This window comes from Pinus tabuliformis, chromosome 9 (assembly GCF_031772625.1).
Source record: "Pinus tabuliformis cultivar Carrire ecotype Pingquan chromosome 9, CPIR1, whole genome shotgun sequence".
In the NCBI taxonomy this organism is placed as follows: Eukaryota; Viridiplantae; Streptophyta; class Pinopsida; order Pinales; family Pinaceae; genus Pinus; species Pinus tabuliformis.
Window position 1 is genome coordinate 485,632,358 of NC_142307.1, and position 14,727 is coordinate 485,647,084.

Here is a 14,727-nt window from a genome sequence, read left to right on the forward strand (position 1 = left end):
ATTCATCCTGAGATGCAATAGATCTTAAACAACCATTTGTTGGTCATTGACAAGCCTCATGAGATTCCACCCTCAAGAGGGGAACATGATCATAACATTACTTTGGTCATAGGGACCCAACCACTAAATGTGTGCCCATATAGATATCTATTTTCCCAAAAGAAAGAAATTGAAAAAATCATCAAGGAACTCCTAAAAGCAGGCATCATTCGTCCTAGCATTAGTCCTTATTCATCACCCGTGGTCATGGTGCTCAAGAAATATGGGGAATGGCATATGTGTCCTAACTTCAGGGCCCTCAACAAGCTGACGGTCAAAGATAAATTTCTCATCCTAGTTGTCGACGATTTGTTGGATGAACTAAATGGGGCTCAATTCTTTACTAAGCTCGACATTTGCTAAGCCTATCATCAAATTCACATGAAAGAAGTAGACATTCCAAAGACTGCTTTCCGAACTCATGAAGACCATTATGAATTCCCAGTCATGCCATTTGGCCTTTGTAATGCCCCATCCACTTTTTAGAGCCTCATGAACCACTTGCCCAAACCATATCTCAAAAAATTGTCCTTGTTTTCTTTGATGACATCCTCATCTATAGCCGCACCTGGACCACACATCTTCAACATGTAGATCTAATCTTGGAACTACTCCAGAAGCATAAATTATTTGTCAAGATGTCCAAGTGTTCTTTTGGAATGAAATAAGTTGAGTATTTGGGCCACATTATGGGGTGCGAAGGTGTCAAGGTGGACCCCAAAAAGATCCAGGCAATGTAGTATTGGACTCAACCAAAGACCTTGGAGAGCTTGAGAGGATTCTTGGGTCTCACAAGCTACTATCACAAATTTGTTTGCAATTATGGTCGCATTGCTAGACCCATCACTTACCTTCTCAATAAAAATCCATTTCTCTTGAATGATGAAGCGCAACAGACATTTATAGCTCTCAAACATGCCATGTGTTCCACTCCCATATTAGCACTACCCGACTTCACCAAATCTTTTGTGATTGAATGTGATGCTTCAAATACAGGTATTGGGGGTGTCTTAATGTAGGAAGGTCAACCCTTGGCCTTCACTAGCCAACAACTAAGTGGATCAAAATCTGGGACAATCTACCTATGAGAAGGAGATGATGGCCATCTTACATGCAGTAGATACCTGGTGACCATACTTATTGGGGTGGCATTACCAAATCCACACAGATCATCAAAGCCTTAAATATTTTTTGGAGCAACGCCTATCCTCGCCACAAAAAAACAAATGGCTTACCAAAATGTTGGGATATGATTATGAGATAATTTACAAGAAAGGGCATGAAAATGTTGTAGGAGATGCTTTATTACACCAATTTGAGGAGGAAAGCATCCTGCTCGCAATCTCCCTTCCTATTCCAGAATGGATTGAAGAGGCTCACAAGGAATGGTTTTCACATCCTTTTCTCTCCCAACTCATTAATAAATTGCAGGTAGATCAAAATTCCATAGCGGGATACTCTTGACAGGATGAGATTCTTCGCTACAAGGAAAGACTCATGATGTCACCAACATCCACCCTCAAAAGTCTCATTTTGGCAAAGTTGCACTCATCTCCCATTGCAGGCCATTCAGGCTTTCAAAAGACTTATGCTTGCACTCAACGTTCATTCTTTTGGATAGGCATGGAAAAGGACATTCTTACTTTTGTAGCTAAGTGTGACATATGTCAGTGCCACAAAGGAGAAACAGTCAAATCCCTAAGCACATTATAGCCATTTCCCATCCCGGCCTCAATCTAGATAGAGGATCCTATGGACTTCATTACGAGTCTTCCGAAGTCAGGAAACAAGTTAGTCATCATGCTGGTTGTGGACAGACTTTCTAAGTATGCTCATTTTTGTGCCCTACCCCACCCTTTTACACCGGCTTTGGTGGCTCAATCTTTCATGGACCAGATCTTGAAATTTCATGGCATGCTCACTTCCATTGTGTCTGATCCTGACTCAATCTTCACCAGTAACTTTTAGCAGAAACTCTTCAGGCTACAGGGTACCCAACTACAACTCATTACTTCCTATCATCCCCAAACTGATGGTCACACTGAAGTAGTCAACAAATTTCTGGAGACCTACCTTAGTTGTTTCACTTCAGAAAAGAAACATCTATGAGTATAGTGGTTACCTCTAGCCAAATGGTGGTATAACACTAACTATCATGCCACCACTAAAATGACTCCATATGAAGTAGTTTATGGTCAACTCCCTCTTTCACCTACTTCTTATATCTAGGGAGGCTCAAAGGTACAAGAAGTGAATCAACTCCTACAGAACCACACACCCATGCTGGCCCACCTCAGAGAGAATCTCCATCAAGCTCAAAACCGCATGAAGCAACAGGTATATCAACATCATTCAGAATGAAAATTTCAAGAAGGGGATCAGGTATTTTTAATGCTGCAACCATATAAGCAAACATCACTCAAAGAAAAGGATTGCCAGAAATTATCTCTAAAATTCTACGGACCATATCAAGTACTTCAGCACATCGGAGAAGCAGCCTACAAGCTAGCTTTGCCACCCACAGCAAAAATCCGTCTAGTCTTCCATGTCTCATGCCTCAAGAAAGTGATTGGGAACCATTGTTGAATTCAAACCAGTCTACCGAAATTGGATGAAGAAGGTTCAATCTGGCTCCAACCTGAACAAGTTCTTGACAAGTGAGAATAGTATCTGTGCAGCTGCATGATCAAGGAAGTCCCCGTCAAGTGGAAAAAGACACCTCTCCAGAAGATGCGACCTAGGAACCAACCATTGTCCTTTAGCAGTTTCCATAGCTTCAGCCTTGAGGACAAGGCTAATTTTATGGGGGATGGCATGTTAGGGTCCAACCCTAACCCCCTTATTTATGTAATAGGGTCAAGTCATAATATAGTTAAGTAAAGAGTCATTAAAGCCCATATTAGTAATTGTAAGTGGTTGACCCGCATTTAAAGAAGGGACCATAGTTAGTTGCAAATGGGCCATGGTATTAGATAGATGGTATTAATAAAAACCATGGTATTGACCCATGGTATTTCATGTATGAGTCCTATATAAATGATAGAGACTCCCATTGAGGAGCATCATGTCTTTTTGTAATTGAACCCAGCTCTATTGGAGGTTGCCCTATCGAAGAGGGAAGTGAACATTGCTTTCCTTTCTGAATAATAAAATACTTGTTGTTATTTCTTATTGTTCTATGTTCTGGGTATATTTCTTCGCATGTTTTTTTGGTATCTTCTAGAAGGCCAAGAGCATAACAATAAGTCACAGGAACGACAGGTTGTAAAAAGGAAAGGAAGGGTGAATATTTGGGAAGGAAGACATTTATCCAGGAACTAATCTCCAAGGCAGAAAAATAACAGTCTAAATCTCAAAGGAATGCAAGGAAAGTAGGCTGCAAGAAGCTGTTACTCCCATAGCGAAAGTAGAAACCTCTAATTCCTCCATCTTGGGACTGTATCATTCTAAATCTAGCGCCCATACCCCCAAGACCAAGGATTCAATTCATGAGAAAGTAGGGGAAGCTAGTAGCCAGAACTTGAGGATTAAGGGGCAAGGGGAAACTAAGGGGGAACATCGAACACCTGAGATGGAAAAGAATTTGTTCATTTATCAATATCCAGATGTAGGTAGTGTGGTGAAACAACCATCCCCAAGGGTATCTAAGGTATTAATCACATCTGCAAGGCCATCACAAAAATAGTTTGAAGGATGTCTACTACAACAAGGGTTAGAATAATTAGTCATGGGGGACAACAATGACAACAATGCTAAAACAGATGTTACTATCACCACCTTTGAGTTCCCAACTTGGAATATCAGAGGTGAAGCTCCTGTGAAAAATATTCCTCTATCATCCTTACCGTCCTCTCAAGGGATGACTATGGAAGATCGAGACACCTTTCTATTTTAGTTTGATGTCTTATGTAGAAGTTATGATTATACAACAGATGCTCAGAAATTAAAACTATTTCCTGCTACTTTAAAAGGGGCAGCCTTGAGATGATTCATGGGATTGGGCTCCGCTTCTATTCAAATGTGGAATTATATGAAGGAGATGTTCTTATCTAAGTCTCAGGACTATTGTAGGACCAGGGACTTAAGGGAGGAGATATTCATAATGACATAGAAGGAGGATGAAATCCTGGAAGGTTATGTGGAATGGTCCCACTATAATATGCGAAGGTCTAAACATAGCGATTTATACCATGAAATATTTAAGACTATATTTATCACATAAATGAGGGATGATTTCCTTGACACCCTGAACCTATTAGGAAAAGGGGATATATCGCAAGAGCCATTCATTAAAATTGTAAAGATCTACCTAAGATGCTCTCGAGGATTGTCCAAAGGGAGGAGTACAATTCAGGATGCCTCTATCTACATACAAAAATCTACAGGTAGAGAAGTAACCAGAGCGAAGATTGGGAATTTGTTTGAAAATTTAAAGATCGATATCCTCAGTAACCTCTCTACCTAGATAATGATAGCGTAGATCAAGAAGACACAAGAAAAATTTGACACACCTCTAGTTGTTTTCTGTACAACTTATCGGAAGAAACATCCTTTCAGGGAATGTGAATTGAATAGTATTATCCTGTGTAATATCTGTGAGCTGGAGAATTCAACAGGGAATTTTCTGGAGCTTCCTAGAATAAAGGTAGTACTCAGAGAATCAAGCAAGGAGGTGCAGTCCTCTTATTTCATCGCATCAAGGAGGCCATGGCAAGTGCAACCTCCAGGTATGTCTCAAGACTTTTCCTCTTTCAATTTGTGGAATAACGCATATAATACCCAAAAATATCCATGGAAATATTCTAGCCCTCCTTCAGCATAGCTTCCTTAACCATGGAACCAATGGTCTCCATCTCCTCTTGCTCAATATCCTCAATCCCAACCGTATCCTTGGAATCAGAATTGGAGAGGAAATGCCCAGAATTCAGCTCTTCCTGGACTACCCATGCAACAATAGCTGCAATTACCTCCTTTCCAAGCTCCTACTCCTCCACCACCTGTGCGACCCCAACTACCTATGCAACCTAACACAAACCCAAACAATAAAACAGCTTAGGGCATAGAGGCTCCAACTACCTTCTAGACCTACCCTATTACTTACATGTGACTTAGTGAAATACAATTGTGATCGAGCAAGGTAGTTAACCTAAGTCACTCCCCTATCATTACAGAGGAGGACTGTGAACCATCCAAAGGAGATGTCAGAGGCTCTGAGATGGCTATTGCGCCTACAACATATGATATAGAGGAATTTGTTACATATGTAACAGTTGACCCACAATGAACTGTTATTGTTGTAACAACCAATTCGGGGAAGGTTGATACACCTGTAATAGCATATTCAATTTTTGTAACATAGGATCCCCCGTATCCTCAAAGATTGGCCAAACATAGGATGACATCACAACCTGAATCTGATTTTCTTAGGGAGCTACAAAATTTGCATGTACAAATTCCTCTGTTGCAATCCCTTAAAGAAGTACCTATTTATGCTAAGATAGTGAGAGACTTGTGCATCAAGAAACCTAGGAGGAAGCCTAAAGACCCTACCACCATACATGTGATGGGGAAATTATCCGAATTAATATCTGCTCAGCCTCTCCTAACTAAGTAAAATGATCCAGGAAATCCTACGGTCACTATCTACATTAATGATCAACCCATAGCCAACACAGTGATCGATCTCAAGGCTACCATTAATGTAATGACAAAGGACCTCTTTATCGCTCTTAGGCTATAGGGACTCAGACATACTCCTACTGCACTTGAATTAGCAGACAGGTCCCGTGTTAAACTCGATGGGCATATATTGATTACAATAGCTTCCTAGATGTATCCCGCTAATTTTCTTATCTTACAACCCAAATCCAATTTCGGGGGGCATCCTTTGATATTTGGGATACCTTGGTTAGCCACTACAGATGCATTTATAGGCTTCAGGTTGCGATATATGGTGATCTCGGATGGTCAGGCAACACAGAACCTTAATCTTTATCCTCCAAAACCAAATTTGGATGTGTACAACCCTTGGTGGTATGAGTTTGACCCTAAGTTAGATCTTTCCCTACCACTCCTCACTCTAGAGAAAGCCTAGTATTTCAAAAATGAGATAGAAGATGATGTCATTAACAGTTTTATTAGTAACTCACTTTCTGCCACTTCTATTAAGAATGAAAATGAGGAAGAAGAGGTGGAATATACAGATTTTTAACAAATGAGAACTACTCAGAATATTGACAGCGGTCCAATTGATATTGAATCTATAAAGTTTTTGAATGTTAATCCCATCCTGACTACTGAGCAAAACCAGTGGTTGCTACAACTGTTATAGAAATGTAAAAAGGAATTTGCATGGGACTATAAAGATATGAAAGGGATCCACCCTAACCTATGCATTCACCATATTTATTTGAAGGATGGTTGCAAACTAGTCAGATGCCACAGTGCCAAATGAACCTTGCATGAAAGGAGGTAGTGAAAGAAGAACTACAAAAACTCCTGAGTGCTAATTTTATTTATCCAATATCTGACAGTCAATGGGTGTCACCGCATGTCATCATTCCTAAAAATAACGACAAGTGGATAGTTTGTGTTGATTACAAATAACTCAATAAGGCCACTTAGAAAGACCATTTTCCTTTACCATTTATAGACCAGGTCCTGGATACCCTCTCCAAACAGAAATTCTTTTCATTTTTGGATGGATTTAGTGGTTACAATCAGATATAGATTTCCCTGGAAGACCAAGAGGAAATGACCTTTACTTGTCCTTGGGGAACCTACACATACAAAGTACTTCCTTTTGGACTTTGCAATGTGCCAACAACCTTTCAAACGGAAATATTGGGAGTTTTTTCTGACTTGTTGAATGATTGTCTATAAATATTCATGGATGATTTTACACCTTATGGAGATGCTTTTGAAATAGCATTAGTCAATCTAGAAAAAGTGTTGGAATGGTGCGTACAGATTGATGTTGCTTTGAGCACTAAGAAATGTCACATGATGATGACTGAAAGGATCATGCTTGGACACTACAATTTTGCTGACAGAATTAAGGTATACCCTGCAAAAATGGAGGTAATTCTAAAAATTCCAACCCCAAAAATGCAAAAATAGGTACATATTTTTTAGGGCATGCAAGGTATTATAGGAGATTTATAGAAAATTTTCAAAAATTGCATCGACATTATTTTCCTTGCTCATGAAGGATGTTGATTTCTTGTGGACAGGAAAGTGTTAGCAGGCCTTCTTAAAGCTGAAATGATGTGTATCAGTAGCTCCGATCTTGCAAGGACCTAACTGGGAACTTCCATTTCACATAGCTATGGATGCATCAGATATTGTTGTAGGTGTTGTTTTCGGCCAACTATAGGATAAGAAAACTTATGTTATTTACTACATAAGAAAAAATCTAATCCACGGGTGAGCTCAACTACACAGTGATCGAGAAGGAGTTCTTGGCAGTCATGCATGCCATCAATAAATTCTGACATTACATCACTGAGTATCAAGTATTTGTACACACTGACTATTCTTCCATTCATTTTTTAATGAATAAGCCAATTAATAATGGTAGGATTACACACTGGTTATTTATGTTATAAGAATCTGATATCACTATTGTAGATAAGCCTGGAAAAGATAATGTAGTAGATGAATTTCTTTCTAGGTTAACTATTGATGATAGTTGCACTCCCAATGAGGATTCTTTCCCTGATGAATATGTTTTTCCTATTTCTACTTACTCACCTTGGTATGTAGATATAGCCAATTATCTTGTTGTAGGAAAGTTTCCACAGTATTTGTCCTCCAAGGAGAAAAGAAAAATCATACAACAAAGTGCTACATATACTTAGATAGATGGGAACCTCTATCACACTTGACCATATTTCCAGATCAGACGTTGTGTTAGAGAAGATGAGGTCTTTGATATCCTTAAATCCTATCATGAGGAACCTTGTGGATGACACTTGACAGACAAATAGACAGGATACAAAGTTCTTTAAACAGGGTATTATTTTCCAACAATATTTTAGGATGCCAAGAAGCTTGTGAAGGGATGTGATAGTTTTCAGAGGATGGGCCAACCACTACAATTAGACAAGATTTCGTTACAGCCCCAAATCGTCTTAGGACCATTTAAGAAGTTGGCTCTAGATTTTGTGGGGCCAATTAAACCTTCATCTAGACAGAGATCCTACATATTGGTCTACATTGACTATTTAACAAAATGGGTTGATGCGAAGGCACTAACCGGAGCATGAAGCAAGTTGTCTCAAACTTTTTGTTTGAAGACATATATGTCTGGTTTGGCATACCTAGGGAGATAGTCACAGACAGAGGGCCCTAGTTCACATCTCATAAGATCAAGGAGTTGGTTGAGAAATATAAAATCCATCACGAAATCACAACACCTTATCATCCACAAGAAAATGTCCAAGTGGAAAGCACTTACAAAGTCATTGAGGGGATCCTTACTAAGACTATGGCTAGTCACTGAAGAAATTTAGCTGACAAACTTCTAGAAGTGTTATGGGCATACAGGATGACATTGAGGAATACCACTAGATTCTCACCATATGAACTTGTATATGGCAAGAATCCTTTATTCCTCATTGAATTTGAAATAAAGAGACTAAGGAAAACATTTTAGTTCAATTTGGATTTGGCTACAGCACAAAGGCAGAGATTGAACTAGCTCAATGAATTGGAGGAGAAACTCTTAGCTGCTATCCAACAAACAGAGATCATCTAGCAGCAGAGAGATAAGTGGCATGAAAGATTCCAAAGAAGAAGAAGTTATAGAAAGGATATTGGGCTCTCTTATATTAACCAAGATTTAAAGACTTCAAGGATAAGCTCTGCACCAGATGGCTAGGTCCCTATGAGGTAGATGAAGTCTTTGACAATGGGACTGTAAATTTGGTGACCATTTATAGTGTGAGGACACCATTGCTTGCAAATGGGCACCATATTCGGTTATATCACAAACCTACATCAAGGGATTCATTTTTCAACATTGTCACAAATTCCGATCTAAAAATTACAGGAACAGGGGAAAGCCCCCCTGTGCTGTAAAAATTTTAATTTTTCCGATAAGTGTGACAGCTGAAAATCAACTTCAGTTGGCAACTGTTACACCTTGGAAAAGTAAAAATAATAATAATAACAATCTGGCTATGAAAACCTTTTCAAGTGTAAACAAACACTTTTTGTAATAGTTGAAAACCACTTGGTGGCATATGTTACACACTCTGTAATAGCATTTGTTATTTCAAAGCATATCTTACAATAAGTGTTATTACATGACCTTTTCTTCTTTATCTTTTTGTAGAATTTAAAATAATATATATCAGTTGTCTTGGTTGTTACACCTGTAACAGCCGATGACTTTTTAGGAATAAACGAGATATTTTATTATAATAAGTAGTAGAACATCACCATGATCCTCATCATCGAAATTAATTCCGTGCGTCTCACTACCAGAGCTTGTTTTGTGTGTCACGCCACCCATTACTTCACCCCACGTCACCTAGGTATGTCATTAAAAGGTAATATCCAATTATTTTTATTTTGTAATTATGGAAACTTAACATGACTTTTGACGGCCGAGGACAGCTGTCATATTTAAGACAGGGGGGAACGTATCATATTGCGACATGATTGTCGCATGATTTGTGATTATTCAAAAAATCCTACAATTAAGGCATGCTGACCTAGTATTTATTGTTTCTTAATGCTGATCATACCAAAAAGGGTAAGTGTACCTTTGTTAGGTCCCTATAATACTAGTGATTACCCCATTGCTATTGTAGTTATATCCCTTATTAATATTGTTGTGACCCTATTGTCCCCATATTGTTATTATTGTGCCCCATAGAATCCCTCTATTGTTACTTTTGTGCCTTTATATTATTATTGTTAGGTCGACTAGGTTATATTGTGACTCCTTAGACTCCTATATATAGAAAGGAGGTTTTGTCATTTGAATCATCAAGGAATCATTCATTTGTGTAATGTAAAAGATGTTTCCCCCTCGAAAAGGTCGAATTCTAAGGCATTGATCTATCTTTTCTATCTTTTTGTGAGCTGGTTTCATAACATTTGGTATCAGAGCTTTTGGATTCTAGGGTTTCGCTGCTCCAAATAGGTAATCGTGGAATTTTCGCTATAACCTTTTTTTGTGATGTTTCAAAAGCGAAAAAAAACCCATTTGAGATGAAATTGTATTAAACATTGGGTCCGAATTTTAGAGATTTTTGTGCTATATTTGCGGAGATACGATCTGAGGAAGTTGGTCTTTTTGCAGACTCCTAAATTACATTCCAAACAGGTGACCTAGGGAAAATCGTTAATTTTCTCTCTAAGCATCGGATTGAAATGTCGTCAGAAGGTACAGAATGAGGATGGACTGTAGTTTCTTGTATATATTTTTTAGATCCAAAGGGCGAAACAGGGACACATGGCATGTCGTACAAGTTCGCTCTACTGAACTAGTCTATAATAAGGTCACTATGGGAGATTTGGCATAACTCTTCCTTGGAGAATCCAATTTGGATCAGACTGGTGGCATTGGAAAGAGGACACATAGGTTACTCTAGACTGCAATCTCAAAACTGGATGATCTGAAATTACAGAGATACATCAGAGGCAATATCGAGTTCCTACAAAGTGAAAAAAGGTGTGTAGATTTTTTAAATTCTTGCTTAAGCTTGGTTTGAAAAATTATTTTGAAGGAATTCAAATGGAATTTTAGAGCATCATTATCGGTAACTGATTCCTCAAGGAAAGAAAATTCAAACACCTAGTAAGCAACCTGAAAGCTCTAGCATGACTCATGAAGAAGAGAAAGAAATGCTACATGATATATCAAAATTACAAGACCAAGTGCAACAAATGTCACTCTCACAAAAGCTAACAGAAGCTAAGATAAATGGCATAGAAGCTAAGATGAATGGCATGGAAGCTAAGATGGACAATTTGAAGATAGATTTGAACACATATTTGAAGACAGACATGGCATATTTGAAGACAAATTTGACCAATTTTCTACAAGAAATACTTACTAATGGTGAAAGGGTAGTAAAGGAAACTCATGATGCGAACAAAAGAAATGTTAATCATGATTTCATAGACTCTAATGTTGGATTGAAGACCCACCATATTCCAAAAATCGATATGAGAAAGTTTGATGGCAAGGATCCCGCAACATGGATATTATAGATGGAGCAATTTTTTTATCTCAATAATGTGTAAAACACACAAAAGGTATGTATTGCAACTTTATATTTGGAACCAAATCATTTTGTATGGTATCAATGGCTTTTCTCTCGTAAAAAAATTATCACTTGGGAAATTTTATAGAAGAATTGACAATACATTATGAGGATACAAAAAGCAACACATTTTTTAGCCAATTGATAAGTCTCAAACAAAAGGGGTCAATAATGGAGCACATTGAGGAGTTCCAAAAATTGAACATAAGGGTAAAAAACATTCCAGAGGAGCATAGGATTGATGTGTTCATAGGGATTTTAAAGGATAATATCCAACATGATGTTCAACTTTGGGAACCTAATTCATTAGAGAAGGCATTCAGGTTAGCAAGAAAAATGGAAAGCAAAATTATGGCAACCACGAATCATACCACTCATAACTATAAAGATGGAAGTGTTGTTGCCCCTAGTCTTCCACAACCTATATGGTTGACACCAGAAAAATTAGAAGAAAAAAGAGAAAAAGGGCTTTGTTACAATTGTGATAGCAAATACACTAAAGCTCATAAGTGTGCTGAGAAGAAATTATTCTACATAGATTGTGAAGAGGAAGAAGAAAAGGAGCAAGAAAGGTCAAAAGAAGAGGATATACTCTAGGAACAAAGCCTAGATAAAGAAGAAATGAATCCGACCATATCTTGTAATGCATTGGCTAGAATTACCACTCCTCAAACCATCAAGATAGAAGGACAAATCAAGAAGAAAAAGGTAATAGTGTTGATTGATTCAGGAAGTACCCACAATTTTGTTCATTGTAAGGTAGCAAAATAAATGAATTGCCTCCTATATCTAGAACCAAAGTGTCAAATTATGGTTGCAAGTGGAGGAACAACTCTGGAAAGTGCCATAATATCAAGCTATCCATGGGAGAATATGTATTGACTAGCCCAATGCTTTCCATTCCAATGGGAGGTGCTAATGTTGTACTAGGAGTCCAATGGCTACAATCCTTGGGTACAATAGCTTTTAATTTTCAAGAACTTTTCATGAAACTTTCTGCGGAAGGAAAGGAAGTTGAATTAAGGGGTATTGCAGGGAAACCGGGAAAGATAATCAGCTCTAACGGTATGACAAAGCTTCTAAAAAAGGAACAAAGAGGTGTAAATGCACAATTATGTTTGCTAGATGTTTTGACATCAAAATCATCTATTTCTCCATATCTCCAAAAAGTATTGGACAATCATTCCAAGGTATTTGAGACTCCCAAAGGTCTCCCACCTATTCATGATCATGATCATGCTATTCATCTGATTCTAGGAAGTGTTCCTCCAAAAGTCAAGCCGTACAGATATCCCTATGCCCAAAAGAGTGAAATTGAATGTATGGTTGTAGAAATGCTAGAGGCTAGTAAAATTCAACCTAGTCAAAGTTATTTCTCTACTCCGGTAGTATGCGTGCACAAGAAGGATGGATCATGGTGCATGTGTCCAGATTATAGGGAGCTCAACAAGCTCACTATTAAAGATAAGTTTCCCATTCCTGTCATTGATGAATTACTGGATGAATTGCATGGATCAATTTACTTCACCAAGTTGGATCTTCATTCAGGATATCATCAAATCAGAATGAAGATAGAAGACATTCCGAAAACAGCATTTAGAACTCATGAGGGTCATTATGAATTTTTGGTCATGCCTTTTGGCCTTACCAATGCACCTTCTACATTTCAAGGTTTGATGAATTCCATTTTCAAACCTTTCCTTAGAAAATTTGTGTTAGTATTTTTTGATGATATACTAATCTAAGGAAAGTCTTGGAGGGATCATGTTGAACATGTTGACAGGGTGCTACAACTATTGGAGGAGAAACAATTATATGCAAAAAGATCCAAATGTTTCTTTGGAGTACAAGAGGTGGAATATCTGGGTCATATTGTATCTCAGGAAGGAGTTAAGGTAGACCCTAGCAAAATTAAAGCCATTAGGAATGGAAAATCCCCACATCCATAAAGCATCTGCGAGGATTTCTCAAGTTGACAGGGTATTATCGCAATTTTGTTAAGAATTATGGGAGAATAGCAGCACCTCTAACAACATTATTGAAGAAAGATGCATTTTCATGGAGTCTAGATGCAACAAAGTCCTTCGAACATCTTAAAGAGGCAATGTACCAAGCACTGGTCTTAGCTACATTGGACTTCACAAAAACCTTTATTGTGGAATGTGATGCTTCAGGAAATGGAATTGGTGTTGTTTTAATGCAAGATGAAAGACCCATTGCTTTTGAAAGTCGTCCAATCAAGGGAAAGTTTTTACACAAAGCTATTTATGAGAAGGAAATGTTGGCAATACTACATGCACTTAAGAAATTCGACCCTACCTAATGGGAAGACACTTCAAGGTAAAAATAGATCATGATAGCCTTAAATACTTTTTAGAACAAATATTATCCTCTGAAGAGCAACAAAAGTGGGTAACAAAGATGTTGGATTATGACTTTGAAATCATCTACAAAAAAGGGAAGCAAAATGTGGTGGCAAATGCACTCTCAAGAAAGGATGAGGATGTGGAATCATTGTTGTGCGCCATTTCTATTATCCAAGTGGACTGGATAAACAAAGTAAGGGAGGAATGGAAGAATGATGAGGAAGTGTGGGCACTTATTTGAAATTTACAACAAGATTCCAATACATCTGATACATTTAGCTAGCAAAATGATTCGTTATGGTACAAAGATCGCTTATACCTCTGTAAGAATTCCCAACTCAAGAAAAAGATTCTTATGGAATTGCACACTTCTCCCTTAGGAGGGCACTCAGGATTTTTAAAAACTTACCACAGGGTTAAGAAGGAATTTTTTTGGATGGTCTCAAATCAGATATTCAAAAGTTTGTGGCGGAATGTTTGGTTCGCCAACAAAATAAAGTTGAAAAAATTAAGACCCTGGGTCTATTACAACCTTTATCCATTCCAACCCAATGTTGGGAGGAGGTTTCAATGGATTTTATCACAGGTTTACCCAAATCTGAGGGAAAGAGTGTCATCATGGTGGTAGTTGAAAAACTTACCAAGTATGCACACTTTTGTGCATTATCACATCCATTTAAAGCCAATACAATTTCTATTGCATTTATGGAAACAATTCAAAAGCTACATGGAAACCCAAAGATTATTGTAAGTGACAGAGATCCCATTTTCACTGGAAATTTTTTGACAGAATTATTTTCTTGTCTCGATACTCAGTTAGCTCATATCTCATCTTATCATCCGCAATCTAATGGGCAAACTGAGATAGTAAACAAATGTTTGGAAGGATATCTTCGTTGCTTTGTATCTGATAAACAGACAGAATGGGTCAAATGGTTGCCTCTGGCTGAATGGTGGTATAACACTTCCTTCCATACAGCAACAAAAATGACCTCATTTATGGCACTTTATGGATATCGGCCACCATCCATCACATCATATTT